The following is a 14,016-nucleotide window of genomic DNA, read 5'->3' on the forward strand; positions in this document are numbered from 1 at the left end:
ACTGGTACTGAAAGGATAAGCTTATTATACCCGGTATGGATAATCTTCTATCGGGGGTAATGTTTATCCATAACTGGGTACTGAAAGGATAAGCTTATTATACCCGGTATGGATAATCTTCTACCGGGAGTAATGTTTATCCATAACCGGGTATCGAAGTGATAAGCTTCTTCAGGAAGCTTGTTTCCAATAGAGTACTTAAATAGATAAACATATTTACGGTGGAGTCCCATATGCACCTAGCTGTGCTGTCAGTAAGAAGGTAGCCGGCGCCTTTCGAAGCACTTTCTATTTCTAGATAGAAAGGGCCTTTCTCGCTTGTTTAGTAAAGTCAAGTTTTTGGCCTTATCTTGCAGGTGACGACGACGTCGAGTTGACGGCAGAGAAAGACTCGGCATTCAGGCGAGCCACCCGGTGGTGTGGTACGTAGTGGGTTTAGTACGCCCCGCCCAAACAAACGGCTCCGAAACAAACAAAAAGGTGCGTGCCGCACTCACGAAGGACTGCCAGTGATATACTGGAGGAAGGTGGGGATGACGTCAAGTCCGCATGGCCCTTATGGGCCAGGAGATTGATAAAAGAACCTGGCCGAAGTCAGTCTTGTGTTCAATTCCGCGGTTGGAAGGATTTCTTTCAATGTTAATACTATTTTTATATTTTTAATTTTATGAAAGGTAAATAAACCAAAAGTAACTAGATAAAATATCAATTAGCTAAATAAAATAAAATATTTTTGTAATTTTTATTTTTGTGATAAAATAAAGTAAAAGAGTCAAAGCTAGTTAAAATAGCGATATTAGATCTAAACTAAATATTTAAACGCTAAAATGGGTATAATCTCGGTGAGGGTCAAAAATTACATGTCTACAGCTTCCCCTCTTTAACTGAAAACACGAAGTGTTTCCAGACAAAGAACGACGAGACAGGTTTTTTTTACCCGACCCTTATTTAGAGAGACCAAAAACTAAAAAAAAGGAAAATGTGACCGAGCCCTGATATCTGAGCTGCCTACATATCCTTGGGTATAAAGGAATCAAGTCACGTGTAGTTTAGAAGTGAGAAGAGCGATGGAATATACCGAGGTAGAGAGCCGATTGAGATGCAGATCCGCGGTTTCTGCCATTACATAAAAAATAAAAGGAAAAATTACAGCAAAAATAAGGAAAAATACAAGATTCTATCTATTTCTTATCTTGTATCTTCCTTGAATATCTATTTGATCCTTCAACATGAAACTGAAAATTCACCCTATTCTTCGGGTGGGCATCTTGCTGAATTGAATTTGAAGAAAATTGGAAATTGACCCTATTCTTCAGGCAGGCTCCTGTTGCTTCGACTTGAAATAAACATGAAATTTGAGTGGACTTGAGCTTGCAAACCTTGTCTTTCGGGTGGGCTCGTGCTACTTCTGATTTGAACTAAAAATTGCCCATATTCTCCAGGCGGGATCCTGCTGTCTTTGACTTGAATCTTGAAAATTGAAAGTTGACCCTGTTCTTCAGGCAGACTCCTGCTTTCTTTGACTTGAATCTTGAAAACTGAATGTTGACCCTGTTCTCAGGTGGGCTCCTGATGCTTCTTGAACTTGAAAATTGAAAGTTAACCATGTTCTTCGGGCAGGCTCCTGATGCCTCTCTGACTTGAACTTGTAAACTGAAAGTTGATCCTATTCTTCAGGTGGGATCCTCCTGCTTGATTTTGAACGAAATTAAAAGTTGACCCCGTTCTTCAGGCGGGCTCATGATGCCTCTCTGACTTGAACTTGTAAACTGAAAGTTGACCCTGTTCTTCAGGAAGGATCCTCTTGCTTGATTTTGAACGAAATTGAAAGGTGACCCCATTCTTCAGGCGGGCTCTTGATGCTTCTCTAACTTGGACTTAAAACTGAAAGTTAACCCTGTTCTTCAGGCGGGCTCTTGATGCTTCTCTAACTTGGACTTAAAACTGAAAGTTAACCCTGTTCTTCAGGCGGGCTCCTGGTGCCTGCAATGAAAACAACAAACGAACAAAATTTTCTGCCCCAGTTTGCACTAGGAAGATTTGTGAGTTATTAGCAATACTATAAATCAACTATGCTATTGATGAAAGATGCACTGATGAGAGTAAAATTAAAAACTCGACTAGGATGTCTTATGTGAGATTGAGCTAAAGGAAAAATATAAACTGAACTTGATTAAACTAAAAATTGACCATATTCTCCAGGCGGGACCTGAACTAAAGGAAAACTAAAGATTAACAACTTAAGAAAACTAAAATTAACATATTCTACAGGCAGGACCCCTGAGCTTAAGAAAAACTAAAGATTAACAACTTAAGGAAACTAAAAGCTGACCCTATTTTCCAGACGGGGCCCTTGAACTAAAGAAAAACTAAGACTAGCAACTTAAAGGGAACTAAAAACTGACCCTATTCTCTGGCGGGACACCTGAACTTTGAGATTAACAACTTAAGAAAACTAAAACTGACCTTATTCTCTAGGCAGGACCCCTAAACTCAAGGAATGCTAAAGATTAAAAATTTAAGGAAACTAAAACTAACTCTATTCTGCAGGCGGGATCCCTGAACTTAAAGAAAGCTAAAAACTCTTCTGACTAGGGAGAATGCCTAGGAGGTACAGTTCTTCTCAACTAGGGAAAATTCCTAGGAGGTAATGGTCTTCTCAACTAGGGGAATTTGTAGGAGGTAAAAACCTTCTCAACTAGGGAAATGCCTAGCAAGTAAAAACCTTCTCAAACAGCCTTTATGCTGACAAAATTTGGGCACGACACTTGAAAAATTCAAGCTTCCAAGCTTTGATTTGGACATAGTCTTCGTCCCTGTTTCAAACAAAGAAAACTTGTGAGTTTAAACATGGTGGTTGGTTTGTGGCTTTGACTTTGAGGGTGATTACTCCTACATTTGCCATGATAACTTTGATTTCAACTTGGGGACCTTACGTGTTATTGGCTAACCACTTTCTTATCAGATCTTATCATAGAAAACACCTCTGATCCATTTAAGCCCCAAATCCCTCTATCGGTTGCATTGTGCTCATGAATAGACATTTACTAAATCTTTGCATTTCACATGTATCCCAAAGCACGTCAATTGCCACCAACCCAGTGTGCATACTACTCTTTCCTGACTTAAGCCACTTTGATGTTCTAGCCAGACTCCGTTTTGTGAAATTGGAAAGCTGGTAGCAAATTTTGAAGTCATCTCTCACTTGTTCTGACCAAATAGACTCAAAAAGAGGACTTAAATAAAACAAGAGGAACATTGCAAGGGGATAGTGGAAATAGATGATATCTAACAAGAAAATTACTAAATAGAAACTTATCAGATGTGGATACCAACTCTAATGACCATGACATGCATTTTGGATTAAGTGGCATAATCTGTCCAGTAAGTCTAATTTTCAATTCTTGTTGCGCCTTTAACCTTTGGAAACTCCAATGATCCAATTGTTCTATTAGATTCACAATCCTTATTCGACTTGTGGTACCCCGAAGAGTTTTCAACATCAAGCCTCTCTCATTTTGTACTTTCTCTCAACTCACCGTTGCATTATTGTGCCCGTGAGGGTTTTAACCAATAAGACTCTCTCATTCTATTTTTTTTCTTCTTATTTCCTCTGATTCTACAGATGAAAAGGCATTAACCATGGTAAAATATCATATGTTCCTAGCATGTCTAAACTCGACACTCTCAAAGATTATATGGAAGGTCTTTTTTGGACTGTAATGTGACTTTTGGATAGGGTTAGATATAAAGGATATCATAAAGGCTAAAAATAACTAAGACAATAGGGTTAATTTATTTACAACTTTTGGAATCCATTTTAAAAACTTTGCCCCAGTTTCTAAAACAAGATAATTTGAACTGCCCCACTCTTGACTTCATGGGATTATAAATTATTTTATTTGGTGCTACCGAACCGTAAGGCTGCTTACGTATCTTGTGGTGAAAAGAATCAGGTCAAACGTAGTTCAAACGCATACTTTTTGTTTTTGCTAATTTTCCTTTTCTTCTTTTCTTCTTTTTGTTTTTCTTTTTCTTCTTTATCTCTCTTTTTTTCTTTTTGAACTTTTCTTTTGGAATGAACTTTCTAAAACAAATCTATGGGGACATGATACCACAGATATGTCTTCCACCCTTTTTTTAGTGTCTTGTCAAGTATAGAACTCTGGTTGGATAATTTCTTCTTCACATGGATGTCCTCCGCCAGTTTGGAGCAAACTCTTTTGGCTTTATCTTGTAATTTGAGATGCACTTGAACTGAAAGTTGCTCGCTTCAAATTGTTTGGGACGCACTCTCTCGTAATTAATTTTTGTCGTCCTATTAACTTCCAAAACTATCTGCCCCAGTTTCACACAATTCGGGCTTTGAATGATCTCAAAATACCCAAATCTTTACTTATGTCCCTAAAATGTTCCTGTTATCTTCAAACCTTATTTTATTGTTTCATTATTAGACTAACTTTTAAGACCAGACTGAGAATTTCATGTGCATGTCATGTCACTAGAGTCACCGTAAAAAAACTATAAAAGGAAAAAAGAGCTAAACAAATACTGACTAGAAATAACAGAAAACAGGAAATTGCATTAAACATAAGGTGAAAGGGTTTGAACAATGACACAAGCAAAATAAACTGGGGTTACAACCATGGAACAAACCTAGATAACACTAAACGAGTTACTACGACTAAACGAACTAGGAAAAATAAAAGGATAGAAGGGTTTGAATCACAAGACAATATCTAAATTACAACCCTAAAATAACCCGGACAACAGAAATAACAACAAAATAAATCACCAAAACTCCTCCCTGGCTAGCCAAGAAAGTAGCGTCTTTCCAATTACCAAGCTCAACATTTTAGCTAGTGAGTCGCACATCGACATTATTAGGACCTTCACAAGTCTCCATCACATTGACAAATAACTTCTGGGTCATTTTTGCCAACTCGTTCTTGAGAACAACTTCTGGAACCGAGACTGATAGCGTTGAAAATTTTGCGAAAAGTGGCCCTCCCAGGGATTCAGAAGAGTTTTCATATTCCTTTTCAACACAAATCATGCCAACCATATACGTCTCATTATGAAGAGGCAATGGACTGTGGCTACTATCCGCTGCATCTGTATTTTGCACGACAATGTCACCTGCATCGACAAGCTTCTGGATCGCTCTTTTTAGATTCCAACACTTTTCTATGTTGTGCCCCGAGAATTAGAGAAATATGTGAACCTTTGAGAATAATCAAAATTCTTTGGAAGGAGGTTTGACATTTTTATCCAAATCGGCTTCAACATGTGCAATTGCCTCAATCTTTGCAACAAACTGGCATATGATTCTCCAATAGGAGTGAAAGATTTTTCTCTTTGTTATTACCTTTTCATTTTATACTTCGGCCTTGGTTAGAACCTCTTGCGGGTAGGTGGTTGATATGTTTGAGGAGGTGGGAGAGACATTTGTGGAGGTGGTGGAGGCCATTGAGGGTCTTGTGGATGTGGAACATATGGCAGTGTATTGTGGATAGAGTACTGGGAAGGTGAGGTATGACTTTGGAGATTTTGTGGAGAAAAATAGCATTGGGGAGGATTATTTGGAGTACGAGGATATTTATGGGGTCGATACTGAGGCTGAAAGCATTGAGCAGGAACGCTCACTGGATTTTGTCGTTGGCGGGGTTCAACAACATCTTTTCTATTTCTCTTACTTTCCTTTAAATTTACTGGGATGTTCTGAATGTCTTCTGTAGCATCTTTTAATGCAGAATAACTCATAATTTTTCCTGACTTGATTCCTTCTTCTACCATGTCTCCCATTTTTACCACATCATTGAAAGGTTTACCCAAGGCCGGGATCAAATGACTGAAGTAGGTGGGTCCCTAAGCTTGTAGGAAAAGCTTAACCATTTCTTCTTCATCAATCGGAGGACTGATCCGAGCATCGTGTTCCCTCCATCTAAACCCAAACTCTCTAAAACTTTCCTCGAGTTTCTTTTCCATCTTAGATAGGGATGATCAGTCTGGGATAATATCATGATTGTACTGAAAGTGTCGAACAAAATCTTGAGTCATGTCATCCCATGCATGCCACTTACTAACATTTTGACAAGTATACCACTCAAAGGCTGCCCCACTCAAGCTCTCACTAAAATACGCCATCAATAACTCATCTTTCCCACCAACACTTTTCATTTCGCTGCAATAACCCCTCAGATGGACTACTAGATCTCCAAGCCCATCATACAAGTTAAACTTTAGCATTTTAAACCCGGGGGGTAGATGAATCAGGAAACATACACAAGTAGTCATAGGACATGTTAATCTAATTTCTCATCCCCTGCATGTTCTTTAAGGATTGTTCTATACCTTTCAGCTTTATGGATATCTCATCTCGCTCTTCTCTCCTTGTAAACTTTTCATTTTCAACATGAGGCTCATTCCGAGGGCTATGATTAGGGGTGTTCAAAACCAAACCGAAACCGAAAACCAACCCGAAACCGAAGCTTAATAGTTTTTTGGTATCGGGTTAACGGTTTAACGAATGGGGAACATATTGAAATTTTTTTATTAATAGCTTATCGGTTTAGGAGCGGATTATTCAATTTTCTTAACGGATAATCCGTTAACCCGGTAAGAATATATATATATATATTAAATAATCAATAATACTTCTTCCTCTAGTACTCTATCAAAGTGAATTAAAATAAAAGAAAGCCAAATAAAAGGAGTCATCTAACTGTGACAAAAGACAGAATTTGTTGTTTGAAACAAGATAACAATACCAGTTACACCACTGCTTCATCAACTTTGCCTGGGTTTTAAGGCATCCTAGAATTATAAGCATGACGAACAATTGTTTTAACAACGGCCAATTGGAAATCTTTCACATGGACTAAGGCCAATGTGCATAAACATAAATAAGATTCTAGACAGATGATTTACCCATCACGGTGTCTCTTCTGCTTCGTCCCTCTTAGTACGTTGACCATCTATTTAAATATATAGAGACTAAATTTTATTTTATTTTGATTGAATTAGACCGATAAACAGCCCAATAATCGCCCGATAAGAGCTAAACTGATACCAATCCGCCCGATATCTTATCGGGTGGCTAGCAGATTAATATATTTAAAAGCCGATAACCGATAAGCCAAACTATTAAGAGTAAATAACCGCCTAATCCGCCCGATAAATAGCCCTAGCTATGATTGTATGAGTCCGGGACCTGGTAGGCGAACTCTGGTGGGGTAGTATTGGGTATCATGAGGTTTGAACTGGTGTTCACTGTTGGATTTGTGAAGGAAAGGTTGTTGAGAAGTTGTGATAGTGGGGACAGTGGATATGGCAGGAGGGCTATTTTTGGGAAATGTAGTTAGAGGACGAACAATGGAGTTACTAGGGAGGTTAGGAAAGCTATGATAAATGGGAAAATCTGGAGAATATGGTAGATCATCTGACACTATGACCGGGGCTCGGGTAAAGGTATCAACTAGGAAGCTAGGTGGTGGCGAGGGTGGTGCCTTCCGAGTCATCCAAGCCTGATACATGTCCACCATGTGTTGTCTTAATATCCTTACCTCTTAAACCAACCAAGTGTCATGTTCAACCAATTGTTGTCGAGTACCAATATCAACCAACTCAACTCCATTGTCGTCTGCCATTGCCTATCAACTTTATGTTATACGAAAGAGTTACCAATTTAAGAATCGCAAGCCAACCACTTTTCTGCTATAATGAAGATAACAAAGAGGAACAAAATAAAGTCACCATGTTAGCGTTAGGGCATTTAACATAAGATAATATCACATTATGTGCAATCCACCTAGTCACAGTTATCGGTTCTAAAATGACTTCGAGGGTACGAAGGTCATATGACATCATCCCAATTTCACTCTTCTTGCCCCGTTCCCTCTTCATTTTCATTTTTTCTTGGTTTCTTTCCTTCCCTCTTTTTTCTTTCTAATTATCACCCTTTTCTTGCATCCCACAATTTTCTCTCATTTTTCACGTCCCATAACTTCATTTTTTTTATTTTTATTTTTAAAAATGATTTGATCAAACCCTATGTAGGTTGTCTACGTATCATATTGCACATGAATCAGACCAAGTGTAGTTCTATAAATGTAATGGACAAAATAAACTAAAATCAAAAATATTTTTGGATTTTTCATTTATAATCCCTTTTTTTCAAATACAAAATGGGAAGTACGATGACAAAAGATTTAACAAACTCAGCCAGACTGTGACAAACTTTGACACCGCCTAAAAAACTCAATACTATTGGACAAGACTAGAAAGTAAAAGAAAACATGAAAACAAACTCAAAAATATAAAAAAAAGTTTCCTCAAGTGGTTCCTGAATGCAGTGGTCCTGACTGGATGGTCCTGGGGCGTCTGTCACGCTCATGATCTAGCAAATGGAGCCATACCTGAATGAGAAAAATAAGACCAAATAAAGTTAGTGACTCGAGATACTATGTGAGACCATATTTCTATTGAGTCATGCAAGGCACGAGTGAGGCTACTTTACAAAAATGACCTATGTGGCCTAAATGTGGCTAGAAGTGCAAACTCAACAAGGGTGACCACATGACCCCCAAACTCTTGGTAATCACGGTCTCTAAGATTACTTTGCACAAATGACCCTACTATGCAGAAATGGCCTATGTAGCGTAATGGCTAAGCGTGCAGATTTAACAAGAATGGACCTTAAACAGAGAGAATACCTTGTTGTGGACTTATGACTGTAAGACATGGGCTACTGAACCACTTTTGCGAAAATGACCTTATTTCGCAAGAACGACCAATGTGGCCAAAAGTGGCTAGACATATAAATTCAACAAGGACGGGCCTTAAAGTAAGGAGACATCTAATTGTGGATTCTACACTCTCCAAATACGGTTCAGCAAGCCACTTTAAAAAATAGCCCTATTTTGCAAAAAAGGTCGATGTGGCCAAAAGTAGCTAGACATGCAAGATTTGGCTACGACCCCCGAAGCCAAGAACTTAAGACTCACTAGGAAGACTGGACCCTATGTGGACTGTCTACGTATCCCATCCCGAAAGACAAGAATTAGGTATCCGTAGTTCGGGAAGATTGGACGTGGGATAAAGCTTTAAAAAAATGCAACTAATTTGGGAAACTATTTTTTTTTGTCTTTTTGAAAAATGATGAAAAATATAAAAAAAATGGACTTTTTCTTTTTTCTTTTTTCTTTTTTTGGAAAATGATGGGAAAGTGCAAAATCTTTTTGGATTTTTCATTTTCCTTTTTTTGGTTTTTTCTTGAAAAAGTTGTGAAAGAAAATTATAACAGGGCCCTACTTGCTTCATCTTTATACTTCACCCTCTGTTCTTTCTTATTTACCCTCAACCATCATTGGTCTGACAAATGACCCATTTACCCTTAAAAAATGCAGCATGTAGCACATAGGGATGATTAAATATCTTTTTGGGCAATGGGCTCATTTTGACATAATTTGGATAGGCCTCCTATAAAGGGACACGGTGCCCGGGACCGAGCCCTGCTAAGCATAAATGACATGATGCACATAAGCATGACCTAAAAGCTGACCTAAGTTTGGGGTTCACTAGACAAGGCAATTCGGGGTGGCACATGGTCGATGGCGGCTGCTCTAGATGTACGCCCACTCCACGCTCCCATGTCACCCCCTAAAGACACGGGTGACTCACAAAAGGCCGTTTACGCTCAAACGTACTCCGGAAGACTTGTTGCAGAAAGAAGAACCATGATTATGCAAATGATAACAGTTATAAAGCGGTAAACACATAAGGAAAAGCGATAAACAAATAACCAACAAAACAAGAAATAAGACAAACAAACCAAATAAACAAAGCAAATAAAGAAAACAAACACCTCAACCGAATATCCTAAAAGCTAACAAGATAAAGTATCAGCTCGAACCTGCAAATCCCTAGTAGAGTCGCCAAAGCTGTCACACCTTTTTTTTTTACCTAATTAACCCCTTTAAATAAATAAAAGTGATTTTTGAAGCTCAAAAGGGTTTTCAAATTTGAAAGTGACAAAAAGATTGCGTTTTGAAGGATTTTCAAAGTCGCCACTAACATTTGGTTTCGGTGTATCGGGTCACCTTTTTTTTAATAAATAATTTTCTTTCAAAACATGTTTGACTCTTAAACCGGTTTGCACCAGAGATTCAGGGTAAGGGGGTTCATTTGACTCGGGGATAAGGTGTTAGGCATTCCCCGAGTCCCATAAAAATCATCGTTGCATACTCGATCTAGTTGGCTTTAAAATAATCAAGTTGAGGTAATAACACAGAAAAAGGAAAATAAACACACAAGAGGCTCGAGGTTGTCTCTACCTAATAAAAGAAAAATAAAAAACGAAAATAAAAATAAAAATACTAAGAGTTCTAATTTCGGTCTCCGAATACAAATACTTCGGGGCATACCCTAGATAAGAATATATACAAATCTCATGGGGTATTCCCCGAATAAATCAATTAACTAATGGGGCGATCTCTCACCTCAAAAGGAAATAAGTAAATTTCCTAATCATTTGCCTACCCATGTATGGTCGGCCTAATCATACTCCTAACGTCACAAACAAGTAAATAAAATTGAGAGCAAGATAATCACCTAAAGAAATTCCCCTTTCTTGAGCATTTAAATTCGAAACCATACGGCCCAGTTTATCTATTAATTGTCGTATATCCAAATCATCATCCAACAACTACACAGATCATTTGTTTTGGCTGACATTCCCTTCCCCTCATATTTACTCATAAATGTGCATTTAACAAATTAAACATCACTTAAATTCATGAACAAAACTCAATCATGATTTAGCAAATAAGCTTCAAAGGATCATAAACCAATTAGGATATAGAGAAATAACCAAACTGCATTTATCCAACGAAATTAATTTCAAGAACTCATCAAAGCTTAAGTGGAATATAAAGTTGAGAAATGGACCTTAAAATAGCATAATCAGATTTCTTTAATGCTTTTAAAAACATACATGAACTTCCAAGCAGCAACCAAACAGAGTTGGCGAACTCAGAAGCGGAACCGCAAACGGAACTCGACGGAAATGGTGGTCTCAGTCTCAACCTCAATCGGCAAACCTTTGGATTTTCGAACGAGAACTCACTTTCAAGCTCCTCTGCAGCCAGCTCCTCTCCTTCCATATTCAAGTTCTGGAGGAATCTTCAATTTACGCTTTCCTCCAGTTAAACTCAACTCAAGCGTACTAAGTGCTTCTCTTCTTCTAAATAAATAAGGCAATTGTCTTTCTCTTTGAGTTTATTTAAGGTTTTAACATTTGAAAATGTGTCAGTTGTTGTTTGAGGATATTTTTTTCTGGCGCTAAAAAGTTGCGCAACAACAACGTTTTTATGTCCCCTTTTTTTTGACTTGTTAGTGTGTGTGTGTTGTGTTATCGTATGGTGTTGTGAGTGAGTGTGAAGTGAATTTTTGTGTGTTGGGGTGGCAGTAGGCAGTAGTTGGGAGGGGTGAGTGCGGCTGAGTTGTGCTCCGACGAGTTTGGGTGGCGGCCGACGTGGTGAAGGGAGGTGGGGTGCGGCTGGCTTCCTTCTCCTCCAAGATTAGGTTGGGTAGCTCCTTCTCTATGGTTCCTAGGGTTCCTCCCTTCTTCTTCTTTTAAAAGAGGAGGGGATGCAGGGTTTTAAGGGTTAGGGATTTGGGCTTGGCCGAATTTGGGCCTCTTTTGGGCTAAGTCAAGCTCAAAATAATGGCCTTCTCACATAAAAACAAAACAAAATTAGTCCAAAATTTTTCTTGTTATCTTTTGGAAAAATAAAATATCAATACTATTTTTTATATTTTTAAATTTTATGAAAGGTAGATAAACTAAAAGTAACTAGATAAAATATCAATTAGCTAAATAAAAGAAAAAATGTTTAGTAATTTTTATTTTTGTGATAAGATAAAGTAAAAGAGTCAAAACTAGTTAAAATAGTGATATTAGATCTAAACTACATATTTAAATGCTAAAATGGGTAAAATCTCGAGGAGGGTAAAAAATTACATGTCTACACCAACCATATTGTTCTGAAACGAGAGATGGAAGGATTGTTAGAATTCTGAAACATTTAGCTCTAACGCACAATGTAAGAATCAAAGAAAATAAATTTTCCTAACATATTATACAGCCTCCTAAATATAAGTATGGTGCACAACATACCCATAATTGAGACTCTGCTAAACACGGCTCATGACTCCCTAGGACTCCCAATACCTTGTGGCTCTTATATCAACTTGTTACGCTCCCAAAATAGGGTGGGACGTGATTGACACTCAACCCTTACCACTCGTTGAGTGAACCCTGTACTATTTGTATCAAACTTCAAATTCAATAACAAAGAATCTAACTTGCTTAAATATTAATTCTAATCAAGTTGCAGTTCTTAAGCTAACTAATAAAAATAATAAATAAAGGATAAATTCGAAAATATTTTAATACTGACCCACTAACAAGTTATGAGCCTCTAAAATCTGGAAAAAAAAAAATACATAGCCTATTGGGGCATCCGAAAATAAAATAAACGTAAAAAAAAATAATATAAATAATAGTCTGAAAAGGGTCTGCTACCGCTAGGATGAACCAATGGAGTCTGTAAACTGAATCTAGAATATCTCCTCTAGCCACGTGCATCGTTACTTGCGTCCTCAATACCTGCCACACGACGTAGCAGACCCAAACACGACGTAGCAGACCCAAACGGGCTAAGTACCACTAAAGGATACCCAGTAAGTCCCATAGGCTACCTCCTAAAAAGGCGAAGCGAGATCTTCTGGAAAAAATAAGAAAGAAAAAAAAATCATATAAATCATATAAATTTTACAACCAAGTAATAAGCTGGAAACTGAAACTATAAGCTAAATTGTAAGCTGAAACTGAAACTTAACATAGAAATTGAGTTCATAACTAATATCTTAAATAGAAACCGAATTATACATACATAAATACATACATACATATAGGGTCTTACTAACATATTACATGAAGGTGGTATGTTAGCAAGGTACCCATTTTTACTTTACCACAAATACCCCTAAGAGTACACTAACAATATTCTAATGAGAGGGACGATTTTGTCTTTGTACCAAAAATTAAATGTTATTCTCTCTCCCCTCTTTTCTCTGGTAGCCGCAGGTCCCTCTTTTTCTTCTTTGTTTTAGTTCTTTCAATCTCTGCCCAAGTTCGACAAAAAAACTGAAGTACTTTTTCCATTGTCAACAATGACAATCTAGAAATCATTATATTAATTATATATTCTGGAAATTTGGTGTTCTATGACCCAATTCCTCGAGAACGCAGTTGCTTCAGGCATTCCGATTCTTACCATTGCCGTCGTTGGACTGAACTCCGGTGTCGTCGGCTTTATTTTCAAACCTGTAGCGAAGCTCATGCCTGAAAATTTTTAGTCTATTCATTTTCGATCACTCATTGCTTGCAACAGTCATTGAAATAATGACAAATATATATAACTGGAAATGATCCAACACAGTTAATTGCTATTGTCAAATTTAGTCTAGAATATGATTTCAACGAAAATAATGATGATAAATGTCCCCAGTGAAGAGACCTATGAAATAAATAAATAAATAAATAAATAAATAAATAAATAAATAAATAAAAGAGTGTAACTAAAGGGAAAGGACGATGGAGATTGTCTGGGTATTGAGTAAGGGTGAAACGAGTGTGTACTGCAATCTGGTTTTTCACTTAAAAGAGTAAAATGACAACTTTGTTTAGAATTGTTATAGAGATGGAAGATAAATTAGGGTATTTTTGGTAAAGCAAAAATGGGTACCTTGCTAACATACTACCTTCACAAGACCCCATATGTATATATATATATATATATAAAGACATAACTTTGCTAAAAATTGTTACGCATAATGGCCCTGCGTGCATGAGCATATGGGAACACGTACGGGGGAGTATAGGCTTATCTCCCCAACAAATAGTTGGCACCTGCGAGCGTGGGGGGTATATATATATATACATAAAGACAT

The sequence above is a fragment of the Nicotiana sylvestris genome, chromosome 1 (assembly GCF_000393655.2).
Source record: "Nicotiana sylvestris chromosome 1, ASM39365v2, whole genome shotgun sequence".
Lineage (NCBI taxonomy): Eukaryota > Viridiplantae > Streptophyta > Magnoliopsida > Solanales > Solanaceae > Nicotiana > Nicotiana sylvestris.